The sequence below is a fragment of the Triturus cristatus genome, chromosome 5_2 (assembly GCF_964204655.1).
Source record: "Triturus cristatus chromosome 5_2, aTriCri1.1, whole genome shotgun sequence".
Classification (NCBI taxonomy): Eukaryota; Metazoa; Chordata; class Amphibia; order Caudata; family Salamandridae; genus Triturus; species Triturus cristatus.
In genome coordinates, this window is record NC_140588.1 from 778,613,791 (window position 1) to 778,627,508 (window position 13,718).

Below are 13,718 nucleotides of genomic sequence, written 5' to 3' on the forward strand. Positions count from 1 at the left end.
CTACAACTATATTGTCTGAAGGTTCCACCATACTGCCATTTGTGAGATTAAAATCCAGCCATTCCCAAAATTACAAATCCAAATTTGGGTTTGCTCAAGCAAAAATAAATGTTGTGTACTTATAAAATGAACTTAAATATATAACATTTATGAATTCTGCCAAAGCTGATCTAAAATCTTTTATCATTACATCCCCTGTATAGTACATTAATAGACTCATGCTAAAATTTTCCCAGGCTTACAGAATTTTACCCAGTGTGCTTTGTGAATTACTTGAAATGTTTTCTAGTGAAGCTTTTGAATGAATGCAGAGTTTACTCCAAAACATATGCAGACAACCTAGTGTTATGCATATCATTACCAGCAGAAAACAAAAATGTAGGCAAATTCAAAACAATTTTCAAAGGAGCAACATATTTTATCATGACTTTAAAACTATTTTTATATTAAACCATAGGCTACACATTTCAGTTATGAAAAATGAATAATCATGAGATATTCATGTGGATCCTAAGACCTATAATAACCTGTTTTTAACAGGTAAATTATAACATTTACAGGATAAATAAAACTTTAATCCAAGCAAAACTGTCTTGAATCAATTTTAGACTCTTTGTTTCTGTTTTCCATAATACAACAAATAACAAAAAAGTGTATGAAAGCTTAAGACATCATAACTGAAAAAACCTGTCATGGGAATATTTGACAATTACACATACATGAATCAGATGACTACAATGTAAACAACAGACTAAGATAACACTTTGAAAACAGACAAACATTTATCCATTGAGAGTATATAGTAAACCAGCAATTCAGTGTGCAAGAGCACATTTGATGATGGCCATCTTAAAATGATTAACTGTGTTAAAGTAATGCATTATAAAAGTATATAATTTTTCTGATGTGGTTTCTTGTCTTGATGGAGCACTGTTGGTCATTTGTTTTTCTAGTGCTTTTCTAACACTTCCAATGGTTTTATTTTGGTTAACATGTTTGCTGTGAGGGTCTTCCTGTAGAGGTGGTGTTGGACAAAGGCGAATATTTACAGAAAGGCTGTGTACAGCGTCCCACTGGAACCTCATGATACTCCACAATTTTTCTGTTCACAATTTCAACATGATCTACTGGAAAGAAAAAAAAGAAGTGTGATAGTGACTAAAACTGATTTATAGCAATCTCCTAATTATTAATCATATAGTCCATCCTATATAGTTCATATCAGATATGCTGCTGTGTCAAACATTGTTTCTATGAAATTAGTTTACCTCCACATTCATATTACTCAATGCTATGTACTACTTAATGCCTCTCTCACAATATGCATCCTCAAGCCTTTCTAGTGGTCAGTGGGATAATGAATCCACTGAAATACCCTATGTTCGAATTCCAGATATCTCACTAAGAATTTCCTTTTCTGTAGTTCAGTAAATGAGCACCACTGTGTGAGGATATCCTAAGTATCTCATATCAGCATCAATAAACCACTTTATTGTGACCATTTGAAAATAGTGTTACTTCAAATGTCACAGAGAGGCCTGTGGAACAATGCTATTGCCTTTAGACACCAAAAGCCATATTGTTTCTCCTATGCTATATAGCAGGTATTATTTATCTATAAATTCAAGTATATGCATATTATTATTTATATTACCAAAACGCTAGCTGCAATGCTTTGCCATTAATTCATGCAATAATTGTACACCATATCATGAAACAATGACAAGGACACACCGTCCTGGATTTTTGGAGCTATGGACTCTCTCTTCTTCTCTCTTATCTAACTCACCTGCAATTGGGGCAGCAGCACCCTCCTGAGTTTCCTGTCTGTTTCTGCATAGCGCCAAGATACTCCAGCCAGGGGTGTGGAATTTAATAAAATATCTACTTGTCCATGGGGCAGTTTGCTTCATAAATCTACTTGTCCTGTAACAAAATCCACTTGTCCCTTTTGTGCCATGTAATACAGCGACAAATTACAGCAGCAATCTCATTATTTAAGAGTTCTGATATAGCCTCTCTAATTATGCCAGGGCTCGTACCATAGTAGGGTTGAATACTAGCAATTCCCTACGTTTCTGCAGCTCTACATGCTGGGGCTGAAGGTAGTGGTAAGCAATAGTTCAAGGGTTGGAATGCCCTTTTGAGTCTGTGCTAACTTACTAACTTGCGTGTTTTAAGGGTTTGCACCAACTCTTTTCTAAACTTTTCCCATACTGAAAAAGGTTGAAAATTTACTCCTGACAGTGGCAGACGTAAAACTTCTTCCAGGGTTGGGAAAAAAGTGGTTGGAGGAAAAGTGAACTTGAAACATTCAGATTTTCACATGAGCAAATCTACACATGCACATTTGCTCATGCTAAAATGCAGTTCACAAATATTTTCTAGGAGTACTATTTCTTGGCCTACTTCTGTAAATTCTTGTGAATTCACGGAAACTGTATATATGCACTTAATGCAAGGATATATACAATGGATGCACTTTTGAGACTTTCTTTAATAATTGGGCCTCTAATTAGGCCTGGCGTTAAGCATGACCCTTTGTGTGTAATAACATTCTGTCTCTCTTTTTCTCTCATTCTATCAGGTGGCTTCACTGTAAGTGACAGTATTCTGCTCTTTTACAAGGAGCACATTGGCTCACAAAGTAGTTTTGTTCAGTGCCTGGAACTGCTGTGGCAATGTGTGCTTTTTGAGAGCAAAAACATTTTTTGATTTTGCCAATGCTTCTTAGAATGGTAAGGGCCCAGCAGCTCGCACGCCGATAAGGTTTTACAAAAACCATGCCTAAAAAAGTCACACATTGGCCAAACCATAAGGCTGACCACCAATTTCAGACCTACATGCTTGTTTATTTTTGTTTCCCATAATCTTATTTAAACTGGTTACAGTGATTTTCCATTATGAATATTGTTGGGAAATGCAAGCATACATCAACATGGAACTAAATGATGCTGCAAAGATATGGTACCTAAAACCTTGCAGTAGTTTAGCAAAATGTTTTTTTCCTACTTGCATTTTTTTGTGAACATTTTATTTTGAAAGCAAAGAATCATCACTCTTGCTTTCAAGCTTTGGCAAATATTTGCATATAATCAGAGAGCATTCTGGGAGCATTATACATAGCCTCATATTACTAAACTTTGAAAACGTGTGTACACATTTATACTGGAACCACCGTCAGTGGTGCAGGCTGAGCTTACAGAATTTACTTTTAGCACTCACCCTAATAATAAAGGCTTTGCATTAATGGACCATAAATACAAGCTTGAACAACATTTAACACATGGGCACAAATATTACCTTAACTGCAGACATTGGCCTTTCCTGATCCATAATGTGGTACTGTAAACTGGCAGCCAAAGGGTTTGTGCTGTATGGGGTTGGCCCTACTTGCCCCAAGGACAAAATACACATGAAAACTTGTTGCCCTTGACCCCAAACAATATGTCCCAGAGGTCAGGCTATAGGAATTCCACATCTCTGTCCAGCGTAGTGATAGTTGCACTTTAGAAATAATACCTACTACTACTGTTTTTTATAGAATCACCATAACTGGAGCCATATTTGTGGGACAGGTCCCTAAGTAATGCCATCCTGATTCGTATTAACAAATGATCTATATTTTTTATATCAATAGGCATGGGCATGTTGGTTCACCATGCTTCACTAAGACATACATACATCCAACAACTGTAGATTAAAGATATAATTTCTGCAGGTCTTTAGATTTTTCTGATTTATGCGGCCCTTAGAGAGTAAGCACACCGTTATAACAAGCATTGGCAAAGCCAATAGGTCTTGCCTTTGAGATCGACTTAGTTTGCCAACTGTTTTTGACAATGCACTCATAATTAGCCAAAAAATAGAAAAGAAGGCACGATGGCCCCACTGCTGCTCGTGGTTATGGCAGAAATATGCAGAAGGCAAACTAGAGCTGGGAACAGGATCTCAAATTGTTTCATCTTAAATGGCAATAACAAATGTTCTCACAGGGTCCACAACAATGTTATCCTCATACTCCTAATGCCGCTTTTTTAGATAGAGGATGGGGCAGAGGAAGAGGCCGTAGGTGAGGAAATCAAAAATGGGTACAATGGAAGAGGCCAAAGCAACAAACAATGCAGATCCGGAGTCAAACGGGGAAGAACAATTGATAGTCATTCTATCACATAGGACTCTTACTGAGATTGAAACCAAAGTCCTTAAGAAGGGCCTAGGGTTTGTACCCAAAGTAGACATGTTTCGTGATAACTGTGAACTACAAAACTTATTCATAAAGATACATCTATAGGCGTTCTTTCAGGATAAATCTATTCAAGGACATATGGACACAGGGCTATGTAATCCGTCCAGGTTCACCCCCAATCCTAGTATGATACCCAATGAAATTCTGACATTTGAACAAGCAGTCCTAAAAGAAGTTACTCGCAGCCGCAGAACCTGCAGAAGGGAAATATTTGGCCAACGACCACAAGATCACCATTAAACAAGCAGACAAGGGAGGGACTACTGTGATTATATCCACCAAGGACTACAACAATGAATGCAATAGCCAGTTGGCCAATCCACACTATTATACCCCAATTCCCACAGATCCCACAGGGCGACTCACCACGCCTCACACCACCATGGAATCCACGGCAGAAACCAGAACTGGATTAGTAAGAATGAGGCTGACTTTCTTATCAACAGAGAGCCAGTGATCCCCTATTTCTATAGCCAGACAAAAATTCATAAGGTCTACATCTACCATCAGGAGGGCCCATTGTTTCAGGGATCCTCCCTGTGGGAGCCCCTGTCCCGCTTCTTGACCAATTCCTACAACCAGTGGTACATAAAACTCCCTCATTCTTACAGGCCATTAGGGTTGTCCTTTGGCTAATTGAGGACACTAACAACACAAATGAGATCGATTTACTGATCACATTGGACACAGAGGCACTTTACGCTAACATACCCCAGACAGCCACATTAGATGTAGTGGAGAGTGCTCTACTAGCCGAAGACTGGACTTCACCTATAACAGTCAGCTTCATTATAGAGTGTGCTACGTTAGCCCTCACAGAGAACTTCTTTCAATTTAACAAACAACTATATCACCAGACCCAGGGGACATCTATGAAGGGAGACATTTGCCCCTAGTCTGGCTTGTCTGTATATGGCCGCTTTTGAAAGAGATATGATTTTCCATGATTCCAATCCCTATAATGCAAACATATCGTTGTGACACAGATACATTGACGACATTTTGATTTTTTGGAAGGGCGATATGCGAGAGCTTTTGTGAGTGGATCAACACCCTCAATCCATATCTATGCTTCTCTAACACCATATCCAACGACAAAATCCCCTTTCTAGACCTAATGATCACCCTGACAGAGGGACAACTTACCACCACAGTATATAGAAAGCCCACAGACTGCAATAGTCTTCTCCTATACAGCAGCTACCACCCTAAGCCCTACCTTAAGGACAATGTTTACGGCTATGCCGTAACTGCAGTTCTCTACAGGACTACAACACTGAGGCAGAGCAGCTAGCACACAAGAATACACGACACATACCGTCAAGAAAATGACAACAGGGAGGCACTTATAGAGCACAACCCGAAACAAGAGACAGACGCTTTGACATGTGTAACCACTTACACACTAGACTCCAACAGAATTTGGAAAATCATCCAAAAACATTGGGGCATTTTACAAACTGGCGAACAGATATAACCCCCACCCGGGCTCGCCTTTACACAGACAAGGAACATGAAAGACCTTCTCAAACACACTAGACCTCTACCTCCTACTAAGCACTACCAGAGATCCCTTTGGGACCTACCCACAGTAACAGGTCATTTTCCATGTGGGTCCTGCACGGTATGTGCTTTCACTGAGATGACAAAGGAAATCAAATTGAACAATACGTTCAATTGGATACAGAAGAAACACAATAACTACAACACAAGCAACTATATCTATACCCTAACATGCCCTTGTAATTCAAGGTATATTGGCATGACCACTAGAGCGATCAAAATACGGATCATGGAACACCATAGTGACATCCGGTGCCCCAGACTCAAAACCAAGATGTGCATTTGCTTAGAAAATAAGGGGCCCTCACCTGATGACTTACGGTGGACCATTATTGAGGCACATCCACATATTAGCAAAAATGCCCTCTCCAGGAACAGCAAAACTGGATTTTACGCCTTTCCACACACAAACTGGGGTTGAATGAGGACATTCCTTGGAGTGAGCTGGCTAAATAAAGCCCCCACATACCACCTATACGGGAGGCGATCACATCCATTCCAATACTTCACTTTTACCAATTTAGGAAATCTGTACAGTGCTTTGACACTTCCATGTTCTCCTGGGCATACACCATGTATATTCATTAGCAGATACTCTATAGATCTATAGCTCTGACCCTCTTTCCGCTGATGGGTCCAGTCCCCCCATTCACTACACCACCAGCGAACTAGTATTCCGAGGTATCCTTTTCCACCTCCATTGTTGAGCCCTTTCACTACAGTTCCCATAATTACCTGGGAATTCTGTAGTCTAGCATACCAATTCTGCAGTCTCCTCTACACCACCAGAGAACAAGTATTCCGAAGTATCCTTTTCCACCTGACAACATTGAGCCATTTGACCAAAGTTCCCATGAACACCTGGGAATTCTGAAGTCTAGCATAGCCCTGAAACCGTTGAGCTTTTTGACTACAGTTCGCATGAACACCTGATAATTCTGTAGTCTAGTGTAGCACCGCCCTCACCCCATGCGTTGACTTGGACCCACAATAACCTGGCCCTTTTTACTTTAATTTAATTCTGTGCTCACACTGCTAGATACTCCACCAGCGACATTTTCGCTGTTGGCCCCCGGGAGCACTTATTTGATTTAGCAAGCCTTCTATTCATTCTCTGAAGCACTTCCAATATGGCTCTCCTGGGTTGCAGTTTCTGCCGCTCTGCACGTACTGGGTCAATGCCGGCACCTGTATAGCATTTGCGAGTATTTAACCTTGCGTCCCCTACCCTCGCTCACTCTTCCAAGCTGGTAGAGCGAGGTTAAGCTGTCCGGCTATTGAGCAGCATCCACACCGTGAGTTACCACTGCAAAATACGCTTGTGATAATACACTATGTGATATTCTGTTAATGCTGCTTGACAAACAGGATATATTTTCTCACCCCATTCCAGGATGCTAAAATGTAGCGTTCCCACTGCTATAACGTGATGATGTTTGTTACCCACCCCAAATGGGTGAGTCTATGCATACTCTCAGCCATAGTGGTTCACAGTCTCTCAGCCTGCCTATGCCCTTAGATGTGCCACTTGCCTGCCACTTCCTTCTGCCTTTTCACTGCGCTCTAAACACTCTTTTAACTAACAGCATGGTAATACCTATACTGCAAGCTGCAATTTATTGAGAATTTCTATGATTATTTCTTTACAGGTCGGTAAGGTAATAAGGTACTCCACATTTAGGTTCTTACAGTGCTTGGTATACCCCCTACACTAACTAGGATTCCAACCACTGTGTAGATGTAAACTTGATGTATAGTCTTGATGAATTGCTAACTGATCACTTTTGTGAAACACCAAGCAAGAAACATGTTTACCTCTTAGTTTAAGCAACCACAGAACATTATGTTAGTGGTTCGCTAGCTCTGTTTTTAAGTAGACAAGTAGACTCACTGATTAAAATTGTTTCAGAGTACTACCTAGTCTATTTTAATCATTGCTATGCACTTTAAACACCAAACACACCCATCTACTCCTCACAGCCCTACATTTGCACTTCACATTACGGCTTGGGAACAACAAGATCTCCATTAAAGAGCACCTTTTAGGGTTCCCGTCAGGCATTGCAGCACCAGCCCGACGAGGAACAAGCCCTATAATGAAGCATGACACCCTCTCAGGTGTGTGAGGGCCCTAAGTTCCAAAATGAGTAGACCTCAGTTCTACCCTTTGGAAATATACACCGACCAACCTGTAAATTCTCTCTCTGTATCCAAAAGGAACTGCATACCTTATTGATATTATAAATGTCACCACTAAATGCAGCATAAATGATGCCTTTAGTGAGGAGGAGCACAAAGAGTACAGTTCTGTAACTGCACAGTACAAAAGCAGTATTTGTGCTCAAATGAGAGACATTCACCGGCACACAAGCAAGAACAGCCACTACTACTGATGGCGTGAGACTATAATGGGGAGGATTTTAAACTCTTAAACAAAGTTAAGAGCATAAGGGGTGATTAATATCACAAAATTGTCCACACTACAGTTAGCGATGCACCCAGCCCAATTCCAAGTCCTCGAGGCTGAGGGAGGACCAAAGTGAGAGAGTGACATTAGCCTGCCTTCTTGCACATGTAGAAGAACCAACTCTTTGGGACCTCCTGGCTGCAGAGGGCAACTGGGCACCCCTCTCCTGATGCAATTAAAAACTTCTGTGCAGACTCCACTTAATTCACTCAGAAGCATATCACCGTAAACAAACACACTCACCACTATCACACAGCAGAGGCTAAAGAAAAGAGGAAAAAATAAAAAGGCACCTTTTTGTTTTATTTACTTATAAAAAAATGAATTGGTAAGGTAAAAAAAAGTATTGCAAAAGCATTTTTTTATTTTAGCTCTTTCAATGGAGGAGCAAGTCAGGGAAGCAACATGGAGGGTATGGGGAAGAAGCAACACATAGTTTGGGGGCACACTGGGCAGAGGATAAAGGGAGAAACACACAGATCAGAGAAAGCAAGGTGGTTGGGAAAGAGAAGCACATGGATGAGAGAAAGCAGCATGGAATGCACAGGGAGAACCAACATAGGCAAGAGAGAGCAACATGAGTGCAAGAGCGAGAGACAGCAGCATGGAGGGAAGGAGAAAAGCACATGAAGGAGAGAGCTGGAAAACACATGCACTCTTATGAGAAAAAAAGTAGTTCACTAAAAGCGATCAGATGAAACAAAGAAGCCAGCCAGTCAAAGAGATGATAAAAGGGATATGAGCCATGAGAGGCACAAACACAAGATAGATAGTTGAAACAAAGAAAGCCATCAAATAGCAAGCAAGCAAATAGGAGAGACAATATAGTTCAACCAATGGTAAATAGTGAGCTGGCTGCAAGGCCCTGTATGTTCTTCATAAGTCCACAATATGTCTTTCACAACCAGACACCTTTTGCTGTCTGGTAGGCTCAACCTAAATATTGCAGACTTCTAAGAATAGTGCTGGCACATCTATTTCTTTGAATTTTATTTTTGCACCTGGTAAGCATTTTCCCAATGAAGAATACCGTTTTATTATACCTCCATTAAACATGGTGGTGTACCATTTTCTTTCCTTCTATGAAAAGCCATATGCTTGTACCTTTCACAGCAGTAGTTTTATGTTTTTGATAAGATCCACAAACTAGAAGGCTAAATTATTCCTATTAGCAACTAAATGTGTGAGGGTTAATGTAAAATTTAAAGCTGAAATGACACCTATTTAAAATGTGCAAACTGCAATAGTCATGAAAGAAACCTATTTAATTATACCTCCAAAAAACATGGAGGTGTACCATTTTCTTTCCTACTCTGAAAAGTCATTCGCTCATACTTTTTATAGCAGTAGCTTTAAGATTTTGATAGGGCCCACAAATTAAAGTACAACATTATTCAGATTAGCAGCTCAATCTGCAATGATTAATGCAAAATTCAAAGCTGATATGACATGCAAACTGCAATAAGCTGTCATAGCTATTTGTACATGCCATAGAAATGTTAAGTAGCACGTTTCCTTTAACTAGAAGTGAACCTAATATTGCGGAAATGGGCACAATGTAATTTAGAAGCCTGATCCTTTAGTGACATGCTTGAAAATATTCATCTTGACTGCAGAATGTAATGGTTAGACAAATGTATTTCTTTTCATAATCAACGCTTTATTTGCAATGACAAACACATCCTATTTTCTCATGTCTCACATTATGCTTGAAAAGAATAGTTGTACATTTTAAACTATAATTCATGTTTGTGTAAATGGAATGCATTCCTTAACAGTGACTTTGCAAGTTAATGTTTCTCATCTTTATTATATTTAATTGTTCATGTAGTGAAACATTTAATATTCAGAAGGCCAACCTGCGTTCGAGGCTTATGTTTCCAGGGCTTAACTACAAAAGAATGTATGTAGCTAACTTGTGATAAAACTTTGCAAGCTGCATGTGTTTTCATGGGAAAGGAAGAGCTAACCTGCCCACCGATGAGTGCTGCCAGTCGATTGGGCCAGAGAGGAAAAAGCCTGCTACAATGTCTGCAACATGTTTTCATGTCTTTTATATCAGTGCATGCTCCTAGTTAGTTTCAATGCTTCCCTGAATACTTTTATCCAGATCCATTCCTATATCCCTTGCTGACGGTTGTGGCTACTGCTGCTTCTGTTCATCCTTATTTTATTTTGATGCATTATTTTTACAGATTGGTACTACAACTGTGTGATCATTTGCTCATGAGCTACTCTTTATGGGAAGTTCTGGTGCTTTCATTTGGCTTTGAGCTTTATGCTCTCTTGATCTCACTCTTTTCCTTTGAACTTGAACTCTTCATGAGTTCCACTAATTAGAAATTCTGATCTTGAGAATAGGTATTTTGGTCCTTTATGGAATGCGCTAAATGCATGATTTGAATACCTGTTCTAACCATAACTTGTTATGAGATTCCTATAAACCTACTGAAGATTTGATGACAAATTTGAATAAAAGAATAAAAAGAAACTTACTAATCTGTTAATGAGAATAAAGCCTATAAAAACGCATCCAAACTCTCATCATTGCCTGAACTTGGAATTGTATTTGAAATTGCTTGTGATGTCAAAACAGCTCTTTGAATCAATATATGGTGACAAAGATCCATCAGCTGAGGTGAGAAGAAACCTGTGCGGGAATGGGGCTTAACCCTGTAAGTGATGGTAATAGAAAGGTTGAGCCATATTATTTCGATTTGGGCCTGGTCCACGCTATCAGTTTCTTCGCGAGCAGTAAACTACCTGCAAAATATTTTTGACATCTCACCAATGTGTGCGATTGTGGGCTCCCACAACAATCCTTTCTCTTCATGCCTTAAACATACAATAGCAGAGAATTCACCAACTGGCACATTTTTAAATGCATTAACTGCACTTTATGCTACGAAATTTCCTCTAATACTTATTCTGTGAATCAGGATGTGAAATTTCAAATGACAAATTTGGACATATAACAAACGCCTGCGTGCCCAAATTCTTTGTAAATTGGATCTTCAGCAATCATCTTTATTCACTCCATGGGTGCTTCCTATTAATACGTAATCACACATTTATGTCTGCAATGTTGGTGTGGTTAATGTATTAAGAGTACACAATATTACTGTGACAAATAATTTCACAAGCGCTTTAAACAATTTGAGTATCATACGATAAACATTAAACCTTGATTTATAAACCTTGAGTTGCACATTTGTTCAAGACCATATTGCTCCAAGCAAATGTGTAAGTGTATTTGCTCTGCATACAGAACTTGATTTACGAACAGAACTACATGCGGAAAGGAGAACTAAGTGGCCACCACGGATGCTGCACTGCTTTTTCTAGGCAGCCACCCTGTGAATGCTCACTACTTTAGAAATCACTGGCACCTATAATCACCAGGGTTGGAGAGGTGGTGTCATGCTTACATTGGCTTATTACCAATCCTTCTTTTCTCAAACTTTTACAGTGACTGGACAGCTACAGCACTCCTATTTATTATCTGATCTTAGGAGGCATCAGAAACTGCATGAATTAAAATTATGGCAGCTTTTCTGCGAGAGGATGGTGTTCCTGTTCTATTTTGAATTTGCTGGATACCAAATATATCTAAACGGACTCACGCTAAGTGAGGGGCCTGCCTAGGTCTTTCATAAGCAACCACCTACATACTTCCTAGAGTCTCTCGACATGACTTTTTTGATGATGGCAGATTCAGTAACAAACTGAGTGGATCCATTGACATAATGCTTGCCTGAAAAGTAACTTTTCTGCATCATAAGACTGACTAGTTCTTTTAACTACAGAGATATTGTGGGCTAGCCTACTGAAGTACAATTCTCATTCTTTGTACATACCGGGGCATAACATTAAAAGCATTATTTTTTGTGCTTATTTGTTTACTCATTTCTGTATGTCACCACTTATATTATTCATCAGTAATTGCGAATTTCTTGTGAGAATAAATCTCTTGTTTCCTTCGAAACGTGTAGGGCTCTCAGCACTAAATAATTTTACACACCACGTAAACAGTTTTATCAAGAGCTGAGAGAAAATAATTAAAGAATAATCCTGAAGAAAGATTATTCTATTTTTACCCATATCAATCAGGAAATTACATTTTCTGCATTGGACCTTGAAAAGATTGCACAGGAAAATGTAATGATTTTATTTCTATCTCAAGATAGAGGGTAGAAATAAAATTCTATATATGAACATCGATGTTGGTGTACATAAGCCTTCACCGCGCCATCTCCATCGGGATTCCTACATTAAGTAAATTTAGGTAAGGACTTCAGTAGTGCCAGAAGACATGCATCAAGCACACATCTCCAAATGCTAATTCAACACATTTTCAGCAGTGCAAATTTGTTTTGTAAACTTGCTCACACATAAACAAAAACAACTCAATTCACAAAACATTTACATGTGTAAGGTCACTTATACATACGAATGGCTTTTTATGAGTCCAAATTCACTTTAGCATTAGTTCTGCACTTGTAAATTAATTTCCCCACACAAAATATTATTGTAAGAACTGACTAAATCTGCTACTATGGGGCGGGGGTGAGTGATGAAGTGTGGGGGTGTTCCTGACATTTTGAGGACACCAATAAATGAACATGTCGGATGATATTCAGAAACGCTTTTCCACAATCAATTCCCAAATTGCAATCAGTCAGAAAACACCAACATTGATGGAAAAACATATTTTCCCTTTGGGCAATTACACTTATGAGGAAACAGTTTCACAAACACAATTGTATTATGTACAATAACCGAACTGGCTTTGCAGGAACATAAAGGAGAATTCATAAAGGTTTTGAATGCATAGTCTTGTAAGGATACGACTGTCAATGCTTTCTCAGAGTAACCTATGAAAGGTTTTAGAAACCATAAATTAAACAAATCTCTCAAATGTGCAGGTAAACTACAAATGTATATTTATGAGCTTTTTTTGAAACTCCTGCCAAAATGCAGTTTTTCTCCATCTGTGTATGCTAAAATGGGAAAAAAAGTTTTAGAATTCGAAAATAAACGTCTGCCAGTGTTTTATTTTATTAACACAGAGAAACTGCATGATTTAATGAGGTCTATGCTACTTGTGATGTCTGCTCCCTCCTTGGCACTGTAATTCTGCATCAAGCGCATATGTTACCGAATGGCGAGGTCTGCTCTGTATGCTCTCTTACCACCTCACTACGTTCCAGGGGTCAGTACCCTGCATTCCTTCCCAGCACATAGGGCCAGAAGTATCAAGCATTTTTTTGGGTTGAAAACGGCCCGATTCACAGAATCAAGTCATTTGCGACTGGAAAAATGCATTTTGGTATGTATCATTCACAAACTGCGATTTAGTAACATGTTGCTGATTCGCAATTTGGAATTGCGAATACATACTGATTCGATATTGGGAAGGGGTGTGTTTAGGGCATCCCT

At 39.2% G+C, this 13,718-nt stretch overlaps 1 protein-coding gene across 7 annotated transcripts in view; it reads right to left on the bottom strand.

The window, feature by feature from the left end:
* Positions 1-397: 397 nt before the first annotated feature.
* Positions 398-13,718, bottom strand: part of LOC146829259 (muscleblind-like protein 3) — a 504,035-nt gene continuing 490,714 nt past the window's right edge. For 4 of the 7 annotated variants that reach the window (XR_014962212.1, XM_085607894.1, XM_085607895.1 and 1 more), the window contains one exon: positions 398-1,127. The gene's annotated coding sequence lies outside the window, so the exon portion shown is untranslated. The remainder of the gene's footprint in view (positions 1,128-13,718) is intronic. The other 3 variants (XR_014962213.1, XR_014962214.1, XM_085607897.1) reach the window with 2 other exon arrangements.